The sequence below is a fragment of the Balearica regulorum genome, chromosome W (genome assembly GCF_011004875.1).
Source record: "Balearica regulorum gibbericeps isolate bBalReg1 chromosome W, bBalReg1.pri, whole genome shotgun sequence".
In the NCBI taxonomy this organism is placed as follows: Eukaryota; Metazoa; Chordata; class Aves; order Gruiformes; family Gruidae; genus Balearica; species Balearica regulorum.
The window spans coordinates 28967919-28983864 of NC_046219.1; the positions used below are offsets into that span (position 1 = coordinate 28967919).

The window sequence follows — 15946 nt, forward strand, 5'->3', positions numbered from 1 at the left end:
TAGAGAGAAGTGTTTGCCTCTGTTCAAGCAAATATAAGAGACTCTTGCTTTCCTTGATGTTTTCAGAAGATAATGTGTTGGTGTTCTCTTCTCTTGGAGCTGATAGACTTGCACATGAGGCAGAGTTGGCCATTAGTGCAATAGATATTAGGGCAGAAAGTGGAAGAACAGCCCTGTAAAATAGTTAAGTGGTTTCTGTTTTCCAGGAATGTAACTAAATACTGAATTGGGTTACTTCTCTCCTACTGTTTTCTATGAGAATACCAATCCAAACAAGCACTAGAAACTTTGCCCTCCCTTTCTTGTTTTCTTTGTTGCCTTAAGGCTTATATGACTCATAGCATCTGAAGAGTCAGAGGGGGATGTCATCAATATGAGAGTTGTAAGGAACTTTTAAGAGCACCTCCATGCCTGATGCACCCTGTTAACTTTTGTCCATGTGCCCTATCTCAAAACAGAAGACTGTAGCAGGAATAAGGTATTTCAGTCCTCAGGATAGTGTAGGGTAAGCTTTTTGCAGAATCAGGAGAGACTAATAATTTCCTTCCTCACCACCACTGACCTGAAAGGGAACAGTAAACTTGGAAAGATGAGAGTGGATCATAGACCTCACTGAAGAGCTGCGAGATCTCAGAGAATAAACAAGGAGCTAAGAAGTGCCGGGCCACCTTCCCCAGCCTGTTGTGGAAGGTTCCAGTCACTAACTCGAGTCCTTCCACCCTGCTAGGTCCCAATGGACTTTTTGGCAGGTATAGACCACCCCGAGGAGCTGAATCACCTCCCCATTACAATGGTCAATAAATACAACAGAATAAGAAAAGTTTAATTTGAGAAGTTGGTCTGACAGCAAAATAGAATCATAGAATTATAGAATGGTTTGGGTTGGAAGGGACCTCAAAGGTCATCTAGTTCCAACCCCCCTGCCATGGACAGGGACACCCTCCACTAGACCACGTTGCCCAAAGCCTCATCCAACCTGGTCTTAAACACTTCCAGCGATGGGGCCTCCACAACCTCTCTGGGCAACCTGTTCCAGTGCCTCACCACCCTCACAGTAAAGAATTTCTTTCTAACATCTAATCTAAATCAACCCTCTTTCAGCTTAAAGACATTGCCCCTTGTCCTGTCACTACACTCCCTGATAAACACTCCCTCCCCATCTTTTCTGTAGGCCCCCTTCAGATACTGGAAGGCTGCAATTAGATCTCCCTGGAGCCTTCTCTTCTCCAGGCTGAACAATCCCAACTCTCTCAGCCTGTCCTCATAGGAGAGGCCCTCCAGCCCTCTGATCAGCTTCGTGGCCCTCCTCTGGACTCGCTCCAACTCTGACCAACATGATCACACATCTTTTCATGTTCAGCAGTTGGAAGAGATAAGACTGGGAAACAGCTTTGAGTTTTTGGGTCTTGCACTTGCCCAAGACACTGTATGCAACTGGAGATTCGATTTTTTTCCTTAGCTTTTGATATTAGGCGAAGATGGTACCACTAAATCATGTATCCCCAGAATGCTGCTGTCAAAGAAATAATAACATGACCTTGATGAATTCCAGCCACTGAAAAACAGCATGAGCTTCCAACCTGTGTTGGTCCCACCAGGGGCTTTTTTGGGAAACCATCCCTTTGGACTTTTTTGCCTGTAAGTATCCTCCCTGCCCATGCTACCTCTCTACTGTCAGCTGCCATCATGGCAGAGCTATTGGCCTCAGCAGGATGATTTAATCTATTCCTCTGAACTAAAACCAGATACTTCCATTGTGGCATGGAAGAGTTTTGCGGAGGGCACAGGAGAGACAAAAATAGTTGTTTGCAGTAAGAGAATAAAAATGGATGAGTAAGCACATCTGCAACACTAGAGAGGTTAAGCAAATCCAAATATCATGTTCTCAGAGACGATGTGAACCATGACCACTAGATGCACCAGCAGTTGAAAGCACCTCTGATAGGAGCCAACAAGGGCAACCAAACTCTTACACCCACTCATTTCTCTCCTTACTTGTACACAGTTTATTGTCCCAAGTTGTGCATGGTGATTACCTAACAAGAGGACATAGGTAGCCCTGCACCTGCCAAACGTTGGAGACTGAAAATGTTTTATTTGTTCCCTTGAAAGCCTGATTACTTGGAAAAGCGTGAAGGTGAGATATGGGGACAATTTTTGTTGTGTTAACTTAGAAAATAAATATTGCAAGAGGAGAAATAGTAAGTTTAAGCCATTTATTTACTCCTGTCCTATGAAAAATTGTGCTGATATCTCCAACTGACCATTTTATGTTATTCAGCTGGTATCTGTATTTGGATGTAGATTTTTTTTTTCCCCAGTGCTCAAGTGCTATTCTGTTTATAAATAGCTGGAGGCTAGGGGCTCTTTCTTGCTTAGTGTTCTCTATGTTCTTGCTGTTGTGTTGTTTTCTTGGTTTAGTTTTGCTTTTGAAAGGTGCATGGAAATTAAAGCTGCATGTAATTTTCCTCTTAAGTGATACTTAAGAATGTATTTGTGTTGGCACTGCAATGATATGGGCAAAATGTGCTCTGACATAAAAAGAAAATGGTATATTATTCTCTAAATTCAGATCAAGTGAAAAAGACATGTCAGTGTGTCAGTCTTATGCTTGGCTTTTCTGCTGTTGTTTTGGATATACAACTGTGACTAAAATACAGGATAAGTGGAGAGATGGTTTCTTTGTTTCCTTATTAAAAAAAAAATGTTCTAAAAATTTTTCAGATAAATTTTACTCTAGGCTGTAAAAAAACTATACTTTGCATTAAAATCTGTTTTGCACTAGGGAAAAATATTTTTGTTTTTTTCTGTGAACACCAAAGCTTACTGTGCTCTAATGTAGATGGCAGCATGTACATTTTTTCAGGGACTGATATGCCACTTTTTACTGGCAATTTTCATGACTGCATGAGTTTTAATTCTCTGTGCTGAAATACTACACACTGGATGTCTGCCTCAATGTGGCTTTTGGGGCATGGATTGGCAAGGGGAAAGTTTTGAAATGAAACAAGAAAAATAATTCAAAGAATAAACTGGAAGAAAAACCTGTCCTTAACACTACAGCAATTTTTACTTTGATACAACTTTAAAGTTTCCATGCTTCAGAGAAGCTTTGCAATCTGGTAGGAGGTTGTGGTGGGTTGACCTTGGCTAGCAGCCAGGTGCCCACCAAGTTGCTCTGTCACTCCCCCTCCTCAACAGGACAGGGGGAGAGAAAATATGATGAAAGGCTCTATGATAAGAAAGGACAGGGAGATCACTCACTAATTACTGTCACTAGCAAAACAGACTCAACTCAGGGAAACTAATTTATTTTATTGCCAATCAAATCAGAGTAGGATAATGAGAAATAAAAACAAATCTTAAAACACCTTTCCCCCACCTCTCCCTTTTTCCAGGGCTCAACTTCACTCCTGATTTTCTCTACCTCCTCCCCCCGAGCAGTACAGGGGGATGGGGAAGGGGGTTGAGGTCAGTTCATCACATGTTGTCTCTGCCACTCCTTCCTCCTCACACTCTTCTCCTGCTCCAGTGTGGGGTCTCTCCCATGGGAGACAGTCCTCCATGAACTTCACCAACGTGGGTCCTTCCCACAGGCTACAGTTCTTCACGAACAGACCCTGTGGGTCTCTTCCACAGGGTGCAGTCTTTCAGGAACAGACTGCTCAAGCGCAGATCCCCCACGGGGTCACAAGTCCTGCCAGCAAACCTGCTCCAGCGTGGGCTCCTCTCTCCACGGGTCCACAGGTCCTGCCAGGAGCTTGCTCCAGTGCAGGCTCTCCATGGGGTCACAGCCTCCTTCAGGGCACAAGCACTTGCTCTGAGGTGGGATCCACCACAGTCTACAGGCGGGTATCTGCTCCACCGTTAACCTCCATGGGCTGCAGGGGGACAGCCTGCTTCACCATAGTCTTCACCACGGGCTGCAGGGGAATCTCTGCTCTGGTGCCTGGAGCACCTCCTCCCCCTCCTTCTTCAGTGACCTTGGTGTCTGAAGAGGTTTTTCTCTCACGTATTCTGACTTCTTTCTGACTTCTTTCTCCTGGCTGCTGTTGGACAGCAGTTTTTCCCCTTTCTTAAATATGTTATCACAGAGGCACTACCACCATAGCTGATTGATTGGCTCAGCTTTGGCCAGCCAACGGGTCCTTCTTGGAGCTGATTGACACTGGCTCTATTGGACATGGAGGAAGCTTCTGTCATCTTCTCACAGAAGCCACCCCTGTAGCCCCCCCTTTCTGCTACTGAAACTTTGCCACGTAAACCAGATACAGAGGTAGTTTTTTATGCAGGACTTATGCTTTTGCTGTTTTCAGGGCAATTTGTCTTACCTGGGTCAAGCTTATTATATTGACTTTATACTAAAATCCTATGCCCAGGATGGGGAACAGCAAAACCCCTGGATCCTGTTCTTTCTGAGCACACTTAAACCTGAGGGAAAGTGGAGTACTGTGGATACACACACTACCATAACCTAGAGCTGCAAGGCTCTAGGTCAACTCTAATTGTTGTTTGAGTCCCTATCTCAGCCACGGTGTCCCCAGATGCAGTTTGGCTCCCTGTCTCAGCTATCAAGTCCTCAGATGTACTTTGGGTCCCTATCTCAACTATCATGTTTTTAGATGTAGCTTGCACCCTTGATATCCAAAAGTAGAATTTTCCACTTTATAGGGACAGAAATGTGTTTGGGTTAGCACTTAGACACTGTTATAATTTAGGGTTAAATGCACTACTTGCTTTGCTGACAACTATACCTTTGAAGAAGAGCCAAAAGACTGATAAAAAGCATGCTTTGCTAAAGAGTATCCTTGAAGGAGAGCTGAAAAACTGATAAAGAGGAAACATCCTGCCCCAGAAGGCACCCAGAGCTGGGTGATTGCCAGAGAGGCCTGAAGTCAACAAGAATCACCAGTAACTAGGGGAAGGGAAAGGTGACTGGGGGAAGTTCAAGACCACCCACCCAATTAAAGGACTATGCACATTACCCCACACACACCCTCAAGGCGCATGCCTGCTAATTTAAAGATGCTTGACCAATAGTAGATGATGCAGTAATTAATAACCAATTAGTGTAAATTTAGGCAGGTTTTTCTAATCCTGTAACAAGATAAATATGTGGTAGATTCTGTGTGTGGGGTGCTAGCTTTGTGGAATTACCACCTAGCACCCATCTCTGTGCAGACATGAAATGAATAAATTACTTCTGCTCTGTGTGTATATTGGCATACTACACACCAGGTAAACAATCCCACTTTTGGGACAATGTCCTGGTCTCAGTCATGGCATTCTCAGAGGTAGTTTGGGTCACTGTCCTCTGATAGTACTGAGCTGTGGCTCAGTAGGCACAGGCCAAGCCCCAGTACAGTGCTAGACCCCGTTGGTTTTCATCAGTTTAGGAAAGGCAGCCTTCTATCATCTGGCATGTCAGTTTACCAGGGTTACTTGCCTGTTCAGGTGTAAAATCACAGGCTATGGGAGGTAATAACTGCGGTAGGAACTGGCCCAAATCCTTCCATACACCCTGCCACCTCAAGGCACATTTCAGTATTGTCTCACCCAAAAGTTTTTGCCTCTTATGCCAGGATGACACCAGATTCCATAAACCTAAAAATATGACAACTGTGTTACTTCTTAGTAATATTAAACAGCTCACGTAAGGGTGAACAAGGACCTCGTGAGCATGCAGACTAAACTCACCCACATCAATCCCGGATGCGAAAAAAAAAAAAAGAGGTGTGTTCCCTCATCCTCTCCACAATATAGTTCCCCCAGCACAGTAAGGACATCAATGTCAGGGCAAAACACATAGACATTTGTAGTAGTTTAGCCCCAGCCAGCAGCTGAGCACCACGCAGCCACTTGCTCACCCCTCCGCTGGCAGGATGAGGAGGAGAATGGGAAAGACAAAGGCAAAACCTTGTGGCTTGTGATAAGGACAGTTTACTGGGACAGCAAAGGGAGAGGGAAACAACAACAGTACTTGTAACGGAATATACACAACAGATGATAACAGAAAGCAATTTACTGATCCAAAGACCAATCGGATGCTCAGCCCATGCTCAAACCTTCCTGGAGCCTGGAGCTGCGCCGACCTCACCCCTACCTGACTAGCCACCTTTTATGGTGAGCATGAAGTCACATAGTATGGAATAGCCCCCTGGTCACCTTGGCTCACCTGTCTTGGCTCCTTGTGAAAATTAACTCTATCCTAGCAAAACCAGGACACCACTGTTTGTATTAACATGGTCCAAATCTCAGCAAAATAAGGAGCTAAGCAGTGCAGCCAGTAAACTCCATGACCCACACAGAAGCTTGCCTTTTAATACCTAATATAGTTATAGCATGCTGTCCTGGTTTCGGAGTTAATTTTCTTCCTAGCAGTTCATATAGTGCTGCTAGGCTGAGAATACTGTTGATAACACACTGATGTTTTAGTTAACGTTAAGCAGTCAAGGACTTTTCAGCTTCTCATACTGGCCTGCCAACAAGGAGACAGGGTGTGCACAAGAAGCTGGGAGGGGACGCAGCCAGGACAGCTGACCCAAACTGGCCAACGGGGTATTCCATACCATATGATGTCATGGTCCGTATGGGGGGGGTATGGCGGCCAGGGGCCGCCTCGGCTTAGGAACTACCATGACATTGGTCAGCAGGTGGTGAGAAATTGTGCTGCTCATCACTTGTTTTGTATATTCTATTATTATCATCTTCATTTTCTGTCCTATTAAACTGTCTTTATCTGAATCCACGAGTTTTACTTTTTTCCATTTTCAGTTCTCTCCCCATCCCACTGGGAGGGGGAGGGGAGTGAGCAAACGGCTGTGTGATTGTTTTAGCTGCCTGCCGGGTTAAACCACAACAGTCCTTTTGATGCCAAACGTGGTGCGCAAAGAATTGAGATATCGACAGATCTGACCAGAGTGTGTTAAAACAAATTAGTTGTAAGCATTCATTATATTAGTTTAATAGTTGTTGGACACAATGTTATATTATTTATTCACATGGTTGTGTCATATAAGTTCTTTCTAGTATTATGTATTCCCTACAGTGTCATTTATCTTCTCTGGGAGCTGGATGAGCATGTTCCTTTTGCTGCACGCTGTAATAGCTGCTTATGATAACATTATTGGCCATGAGAATTATTTGGTCTGTGTATTGAGCATTGCTGTCACTTCTGTACCTCGGGCGCTATCTCCCAGGAATTATTAGTAACTCACACTCTCCACCTGTTTTCTGTGGAGAACCAATCTATGGGGGAGACGGCAGGGGGGAATACTTTCACTTTCACCTTCCCTTTCTCCTTCAGGCTACTTATAACAGCTCTTGAGAATTTTGAATTTGTCAAGTACAATTTGCCCTTAGCGAAGCCATGTTGGCTATCACCAATCACCTCCTTATTTTCCATGTGCCTGAGCATAGTCTCCAGGAGGATCTGCTCCATGATCTTGCCAGGCACAGAGGTGAGACTGACTGGCCTGTAGTTCCCTGAGGCTTCCTTTTTACCCTTTTTAAAAATGGGAGTTATGTTTCCCCTTTTCCAGTCAGTGGGAACTTCGCCAGGCTGCCAGGACTTCTCAAATATGATGGATAGTGGCTTAGCCACTTCATCCGCTGGTTCCCTCAGGACCTGTGGATGCATCTCATCAGATCCCATGGACTTGTGCACCTTCAGGTTCCTTAGATATTCTTGAACTTGATCTTCTCCTTGTCAAAGACTTTTACAGGGAATAACCAGAAGAGGAAATTCACCAGGAGACTATTGGCAGATTGACTTCTCGGAACTCCCAAGGCAAAATGGGTATTGGTATCTTTTAGTATTGGTAGATACATTTTTCAGGATGGCCTGAAGGTTATCTGTGTCGTACCAATCAAACAAAAGAAGTTGCAAAAGTGCTACTAAAGGAAATAATACCAAGATTTGGTGTGCCACTAAGATTATCATCAGATAGGGGACCTCATTTTGTTGCAGAATCAGTTAAAATTTTAGCTAAAGTATATAGGAATAAAATGGGACATACATACTCCCTGGAGGCCACAGTCCAGTGAAAAAGTAGAAAGAATGAATCAAAATTTGAAGAGGCAAATGAGTAAAATCTGTCAGGAAGCCCAGATCAAGTGGCCAGACACGTTGCCTCTCACTCTCTTAAAAATTAGAATTCAACCAAAATGTGCTGAAAAGTAAGCCCATTTGAAATATTGTACGGAAAACCATACCAAACTACCAGAGCCAGAACAGATCCCGAACAAATAGGAAAAAATTATTTAAAGGAATATGTAATATCTCTAGGGAAAGTGTTGTCTTCTCTCCACAGATTTGTAGCTGTGCACCTTTGTCCCTTGACACCACTGTCCACACATTCCAACCAGGAGATTGGGTCTATTTGAAGACATGGTCAGACGAGCCACTGAAGAGGTGGAAAGGACCTTTCCAGGTTTTGCTCACAACCTACACATATATTAAACCCGATGGAATTGATTTGCGGCTTCATTATACCCATGTGAAGAAGGAGTCTCCTGTGAGAAACCGGACCGTAAGAACTTTTGTTCAAAGATTTGCTCAAAGATTGCTTTGCTCAAGCAGAAAACCCCTCCAGCTACTGAGTGCGATAAGGACGATTGCAGGGTCATAAGGATGATTGCCGGGTCATAAGGACCAGGTCATGTGCCACGGAGTCAGATAACAGTCGCGTGAAGAATGGGGCTGGAACTGTGTGTACACATGTGCAGGGACGTGGAAGCCCTGTCATATGTGCCATCGTGAAGACCGCCACCAGTATAAAAGGGGACTGCCAAGATGAGGGTGGCGCGCCTTCGCCCACTGCCACAGAACAAGAGATTTGGACTCTCCCGAGACGCTGTGGACCCACGCCTTCGCCCACAAGACGCTGTGGACTTGCGTCTTTGTCCGCCATCACAGAACGAGAGATTTGGATCCCCCCACCGAGACACCATGGATCCGTGGTGGTGACTATTCTTGTGATTGTATCCCAGAGTCTTGCTTGGTTTTCTGCCTTTCTTTTCTGCCCTGTTCTATCGCTCTTATCGGTTACCTTTACCTTTTCTTTTTTACTCTTTTCATAATAAAAACTGTTGCTGGTATACGGCATTTGACCTCGTTTGTGTCTTAATCTCACTCTTGGGATCGTATCGAAACCTCCCCGACATTGGATCGGGACATTTAAATTGGCGTCACTGACAGGATCCCTTGAAGCAAGAGTGCCGCATTTTACCCTGTTTTGCATAATGAGTGTACCTCTCAGGAATGTAAGGGGGGGTGGGCTTATTTTCTTGTTTGAAACTGACCTGCTACCTTCCTGAGACGACCACTTCCCTGCTTTGAGTAACAGCCTCTCTGGAACGTAAGGGGGGCAGGCTTGTGTGCTGTTGGAGACTTGTGTGCTGAATTCGTGAGACCTCTCAGGAACATAAGGGGGGGTGGGCTTGTTGTTTTGTTTGAAACTTGCGTGCTGCCTTCCTGAGATGACCACTTCCCCGCTTTAAACAAAATGAGTGATGATAGAACCATTCCTTTGGGAAGAGAAGTTTTGTTTGATTTTCTGGAGAAACATAGAGCACGACCCTCTGTGCCCGGGGTGGACTGGGCTCAGGGAAATTGGCATCATTTGCAGAGCGTGGTTGACCGAATGGGCGCCTTGCACAAAGATGCAAGACTAAGAGCAGGAAAAGGAAAAGCGATTGTTTGTGCTATTCTTGGTGCTAGCTTGGCTGCCGCAGTGGAGGCTAGAGATTGTTGTCATACCGCGGTGTCCCTAACTATCGAATCCCTTCAAAGCCTTACCCGGTCCTTTCAGGGTGTCCTGGTTCTGGCAAGGATAGAGTTAATTTCACAAGGAGCCAGGACAGGTGAGCCAAGCTGGCCAGGGGCTATTCCATACCATGTGACATCATGCTCACCATAAAAGGGGGCTAGTCAGGCAGGGGTGGGTTCGGCGTGTTGGCGTGGCTCCGGGACCAGTCCAGCGTCTGGTCGGTCGGTCGTTGGATCGCTAAATCGTTCTCTGTTATCACCCATTGTGAATATCTGTTATCAGCACTGTTGTTGATTGTTTTCCCTCTCCCTTGCTGTCCCAGTAAACTGCCCTTATCCCAACCCTCGAGGTTTTGCCGTTGTTTTTCTGTTCTCCTCCCCATCCCACCGGGGGAGGAGTGAGCGAGCGGCGCGTGGCACTTAGCTACCGGCTGGGGCTAAACCACGTCACAGGGGCCAGTGGCGGAATTAAAAGAACAACTTAAGGCAGAAAAGGATCAAGTGAAACATTTGCAGACTGCCCTTAAGGAGCAGCTCCTTGCGGATACTACCAGTGAGGAAATTCCCCCAAGATCTGAAATTGGCTACCCTTTTAACGACCTGCAGGCAGCGAGAGAGAAAGTAGAGAAATTAGAACCACTTTCGCTGCGACCCTTGGTCAAGACCGAGTACATTTATGATGATGAGCAGGACCAGTCCCCCCAAGTTACAACCAAGGAAGTCCCCTTATACTGCTGTCGAGTTGATGAAACTAAAAAAGGAATTTGGCTGAACCCCTAAGGAATCAGAAACGGACTATGTGTGGAGAGTATTGTTGTCTGGGAGGGGATCGGATTCTGTTAAGTGAAAGAGAGGTGGAAGGGTATTGGGGACCAGGAGTGTTTTTAACTACTGGGAACCACTGTGGCCCCTGGTCTTTGACCCAATGGGCAGCCTATTGGGCAGGTGGCTTGAAGCCCCTGGAGAGCGAGGGATCCTCTTGTGATTACGGGGACCATAGATCAATTAGTAGAAAGTGTGCAGAAGGCAGCTTGTCTGCAGATGATGTATGATCGAAAGTTGGAGCCTAGACAGGAGTCCCCAATGATGATGCCAGTAGATCCCGAACGAATGACCCCCCTTATAAGGGGACTCCCCAATTCCTTGAAACCGATTGGTATACAATTACAGGGAAAAATACAAGTGATGCCCTAAGGCGACAGAGTTGCAGCTGCTTTAGAAGGACTTACACAGCACCACCGACCCTTGGACAGGAAAATGTGGACCTGGGGGGAGGTGGCTCAAGAACTGATCAATTATGGGCACAAGTATGGCCCCGTTAACCTTCCAACTGCCAAAACGGACCCCAGGGGCTTGAGGCGAGCAGAAGTAAAAATAGTCACACCCCGGAAATGATAGGAGAGTACCTCTCACCAGACCACCGGGAGGGAGAGACGTCCCGAACAAACGCAATAGACTGTGGGCAGAGGGACAACAGAAGGGGATCCCGCGTGACTTAATGGACGGACTGCCAACAGACAAATTAGAAAAGTTGGTAACAGGATGGCCCACTAAATCGGCAAATGGAGAAGTGTATTTTGAGGATACTGCTCCCAGTGCACCCTCCTTGATTGATTTATCAGAAATAAATGCCTCCCAAAACCCAGCGGGAAACTAGATCCTCCGCCCTTCAGTGGTGAGTGGAGGGGCGAAGGTTGGATACATATCAGACAGCTCACTGAGAATGGCCGGGGTGATTTGCTAATTACAGGCCTCGTAGGACCAAAACAAGTTCTGGTCACGTTTTTGATAGATACTGGTGCTCAAGTTTCAGCTATTAAAACAAAAGATGCTGCTAATTGTGGAGTTACATCCTCCAAGCAAACACTGTTTGTGACAGATGCATTTGGCAACGTTCAACTACAGGCATTGGCAATGGTCAGCCTGCGTCTGCCGGGAGAAGATAGTGCCACTACAGTGGCTATGGTAGTGGGAGAGCTTCCATTCAACCTCTTGGGACTTGATGTTCTGAAAGGGAAGACCTGGACTGATAATAAAGGGAGACAGTGGTCATTTGGCTCCCCCACTGTAGATATTCGGCTGCTACAAGCTGCGCCACTACTTCCCCCTTTGAAGCTTATAAATGTTAAGCCTTATCCGATACCTTTGGGGGCCAGAGAGGGAATAAATGGATGCCCAAAAATCACAGCATTTTGTCCGAAGGTTCCAACCATTATGCCAGTCCCATGTGGCTCTGATTATCCCAAGAATCCGTTGCACTTTCCAGGCCAGCCCATTTTTGTCGAACTCCCTACTGTGGGGGCTGTACCCCTGGTACTGGAAACCCCAATGAATAAGTATGCCTGGAAAGCAAAAGATGCCCATGGGAAGGAGCACAAGATTAACACAAGGTGGATTATTCCATCCTTCTAACCACAACTCACTTCCGGTTCCTGGAAGGGAACCGAATTTGTTTTCTTTTCTGTTTCAGGTGAAAGTTCCAGAGCCTGTCTGAAGGAATTCACAAACACTTGAAGTTGCTGATCACCTGTGGAGTTTTGTTGGGGATTGTTTTGTTACTCTTTATAGGATGCATAGTGTACTATCACAAATGGTGTTTTGGCTGGCCATTATCGCCATCTTTAATATCAGGGGAAACTTCTGCACTCCCCCCTCCCCAGAACTGTTATGGCAAAATGAATTTGTTGCTTTAAGCCAACAAGTAGCTAACGCTTTTAATCTTACTAAGTGTTGGGTTTGTGGTGCACCGTTAGGTTTAGAAAGTTGGCCATGGACTACTATCCCCATTTCCCCTGAATGGCTGGTGAGCAACTACAGTGAAATGAAAAATGATACCTATTGGGAATACAGTACATCACTGCCCTGGCCAGCACGATACCCAACTCGTGGAGAATATTGTATAGCCTCCAACAACATCAATACTGAAAACTACCTAGGACGATCTAACTGTAAATTGACTTACAGCTATGGTAGTACTTCCACAGGGAGGATGGACTGGAGATGGCGAAATGAAACAGGTGGTATTTGGTATCCGGAGGGATTCTGGTCCCCAGATGGGAGCTTAAGGTCCCACTGGGGAGGGTTAATGAATTGTTGCTCTTCATATAATAGTTTGATAGGAGCCTATTAATGTACTAACTGTACTTCGAATAACTCCCCCATAACCGCCCCCCCGAGTCCGTGGGCACAAGGCAATTATTGGGACAATCTAAAAGGGTCAAACTCATGGAGCCCCTTTGCCAACGGGCATCGTGCTCTGAAGGGACATTATTGGGTATGTGGTCATTCTGCTTATAAACTGTTACCGGCAAATTGGACTGGGGTGTGTTATGTGGGAGCAATTCGCCCCCGGTTTTTCCTACTCCCGGAAAATGAGGGTGACGGGTTGGGCGTTAAGGTATATGATGATCTCAATCGACATCGGCGGTCCATTGATACCTCTGTAACAAGTGGAAGTAGTCAAACCTGGGGCAAGGAGGAGTGGACCTCTCGATGTATCGTGGAACATTATGGACCTGCCACCTGGAACCCCAATGAGTGGGTTAGTGGTGCTCGAGAACCTATCTACAATTTAAACCACATTATTCGATTGCAAGCTGTCCTAGAGATTATTACCAATGAGACAGCCCGTGCTCTTGACCTATTAGCAGACCAAGCCACGCAAATGCGAGCGGCAGTATTTCAACATCGTATGGTTCTCGATTACCTGTTAGCCGAAGAAGGGGGCGTCTGTGGTAAACTAAATGATTCTAACTGTTGCTTAAAGATTGATGACAATGGGAAAGTTGTCAAACAAATTGCCACAGGAACACGGAAGCTGGCCCATGTCCCTGTTCAGACATGGAAAGGCTGGGACATTGACTTATTCTCCTGGCTCCCAGGTGGCCCCTGGGTTAAGCGAATCTTATTCTACTTGTTATGTGATTTTGCCATGCTGATGTTTTTACCATGTATTATTCCATGTTTTGTACAATTGATTCAACATGTTGTAACCAACATGCAATTTGTAACTACTGTTTCACCCGATGGTGTTAAGCAAATTCGTGCCATATGTCGATCCACACTGTCAGTAGTGCGAATTGTATGAGGTGCTCTTTTCCAACTTTTTTCTATATAACTATCTTTTCTCAAAACCGCCATGGGTCCTGAGGCAATCTTTGAGCCACGGGGTGGTGTAAGAAACCGGACTGAAAGAACTTTTGTCTCAAAGATCGCTTTGCTCAAGCGGGAAATCCCTCCAGCTACTGAGTGAGAACGATGATAAGGACAATTGCCGGGTCATAAGGACGATTGCCGGGTCGTAGAGACTTTCAACCTGTGGAAAAATGCCTTGCCGGGTCATGCGCCACGGAGTCAGATAGCAGTCGCGTGAAGAATGGGGCTGGAACTGTGTGTACACATGTGCAGGGACGTGGAAGCCCTGTCATACATGCTATCGTGAAGACCACCACCAGTATAAAAGGGGACTGCCAAGATGAGGGTGGCGCGCCTTCACCCACTGCCGCAGAACAAGAGATTTGGACTCTCCCGAGACAGACCCCCGAGACGCTGTGGACCCGCGCCTTCGCCCACAAGACGCTGTGGACCCACGTCTTTGTCCGCCATCACAGAACGAGAGATTTGGACCCCCCCACCGAGACACCATGGATCCGTGGTGGTGACTATTCTTGTGATTGTATCCCAGAGTCTTGCTTGGTTTTCTGCCTTTCTTTTCTGCCCTGTTCTATCGCTCTTATCGGTTACCTTTACCTTTTCTTTTTTACTCTTTTCATAATAAAAACTGTTTCTGGTGTACGGCATTTGACCTCTTTTGTGTCTTAATCTCACTCTTGGGATCGTATCGAAACCTCCCCGACATTGGATCGGGACACCTCCTCAGCAGTGGACATCCAAACAAGAGGGACCTTTAAAATTGAAACTAAGTCACGTTCAGTAAATTATTTAATTAAGGAAAGATATTTTTCTATAAGTTCTGTAGATTTGTTTTGAATAATATTAACTGTGCTATTAGGCCAGCAAATTTAATCAATAATGAAAGGGTTGTTATAGGTGTTTTAGTATTTTGGATAAGAAATTATGATTCTCAGAATTTATTACCAAAATGGGATCGGAATAGAAGTATCTGTGAGCTGCTAGCCAAAGTAGTAACCAACATGTCCTCCTTCTGTTTAGATGCAGGAAGTTCGGTAGGAGAAATGTATAGTTCCTGTTTAATAGGAGTCCCGACTCTTCTGGAGTTGTTAAAGAATTATACTATGTTTAAAGTCTTTGATAATAGCCTAACTTACCCTCAATTATATGATATGGGAAAACAACTAAAATTAAAGAGAAAGGGATGCTAAAAGTTAAAATATGAGGGATTCTTCCACCTAGATATTGTGTTACTTTTGTGAATTGTACCTCAAAGTGCGAAAACTTAACACAACTCCAGCCCCCTTTAACCTGTAATAGAACACAGGATATAAGTTATGCCTGGAGTCATACTAAATTACCTTTAGGGTGGTTTTTACTTTGTGGAAGAATTGCTTATACCTATGATGTGCCAGCTAATACAACAGGAGGCCCTTGTTCTATAGGTAGATTAGCTCTTTTATTATTGAACAAGGAAGATTTGAAACACAAAAATAGATCAGAGATGTTCATCAGTTGCCTGAAGATTGTGATTCTCAAGTCACCCTATATAGCAGTAGTGAAATGGCAGCTGCTGCAATAGTGACTCCAGGAATGGGAGTAGCCATGAATTATCATACATTAAAAAGGATTGCTTGCACTTTGGTAAAAGATATAAATTATACTTCACAAGCTTTGACTGCCTTGGGAACTGAAATGATTCAAATAAGAGAGGCTACTCTGGAAAATCAAGCTGCTATAGGTTACCTATTATTGAGGCATAATCATGGGTGTGAGGAATTTAAAGGAATGTGTTGTTTTAACCTCTCTGATAATTCATTATTAATAGAAAAGAAAATTTGGCAGATAAAAGAATTGGCTTCCTCAGTTACAGAACGAGAAGGATTGGACTTATCTTGATTGACTTCATGGCTTCGTAATTTAAGTTGGTTGAAGCAGTTATTTGTATTTGTTTTATTGTTTATAAGTATAATTATCATTACCGGTTGTCTTATTCAGTGCATACCTCTCTGTAGGCCAGGAAAATATGAGTGGAAATACTGAAAA

At 44.9% G+C, this 15946-nt stretch overlaps 1 pseudogene; it reads left to right on the plus strand.

Moving 5' to 3' along the window:
* Positions 1-6600: 6600 nt before the first annotated feature.
* LOC142599350 (uncharacterized) lies at positions 6601-12263 on the plus strand (annotated as a pseudogene).
* Positions 12264-15946: the final 3683 nt, after the last annotated feature.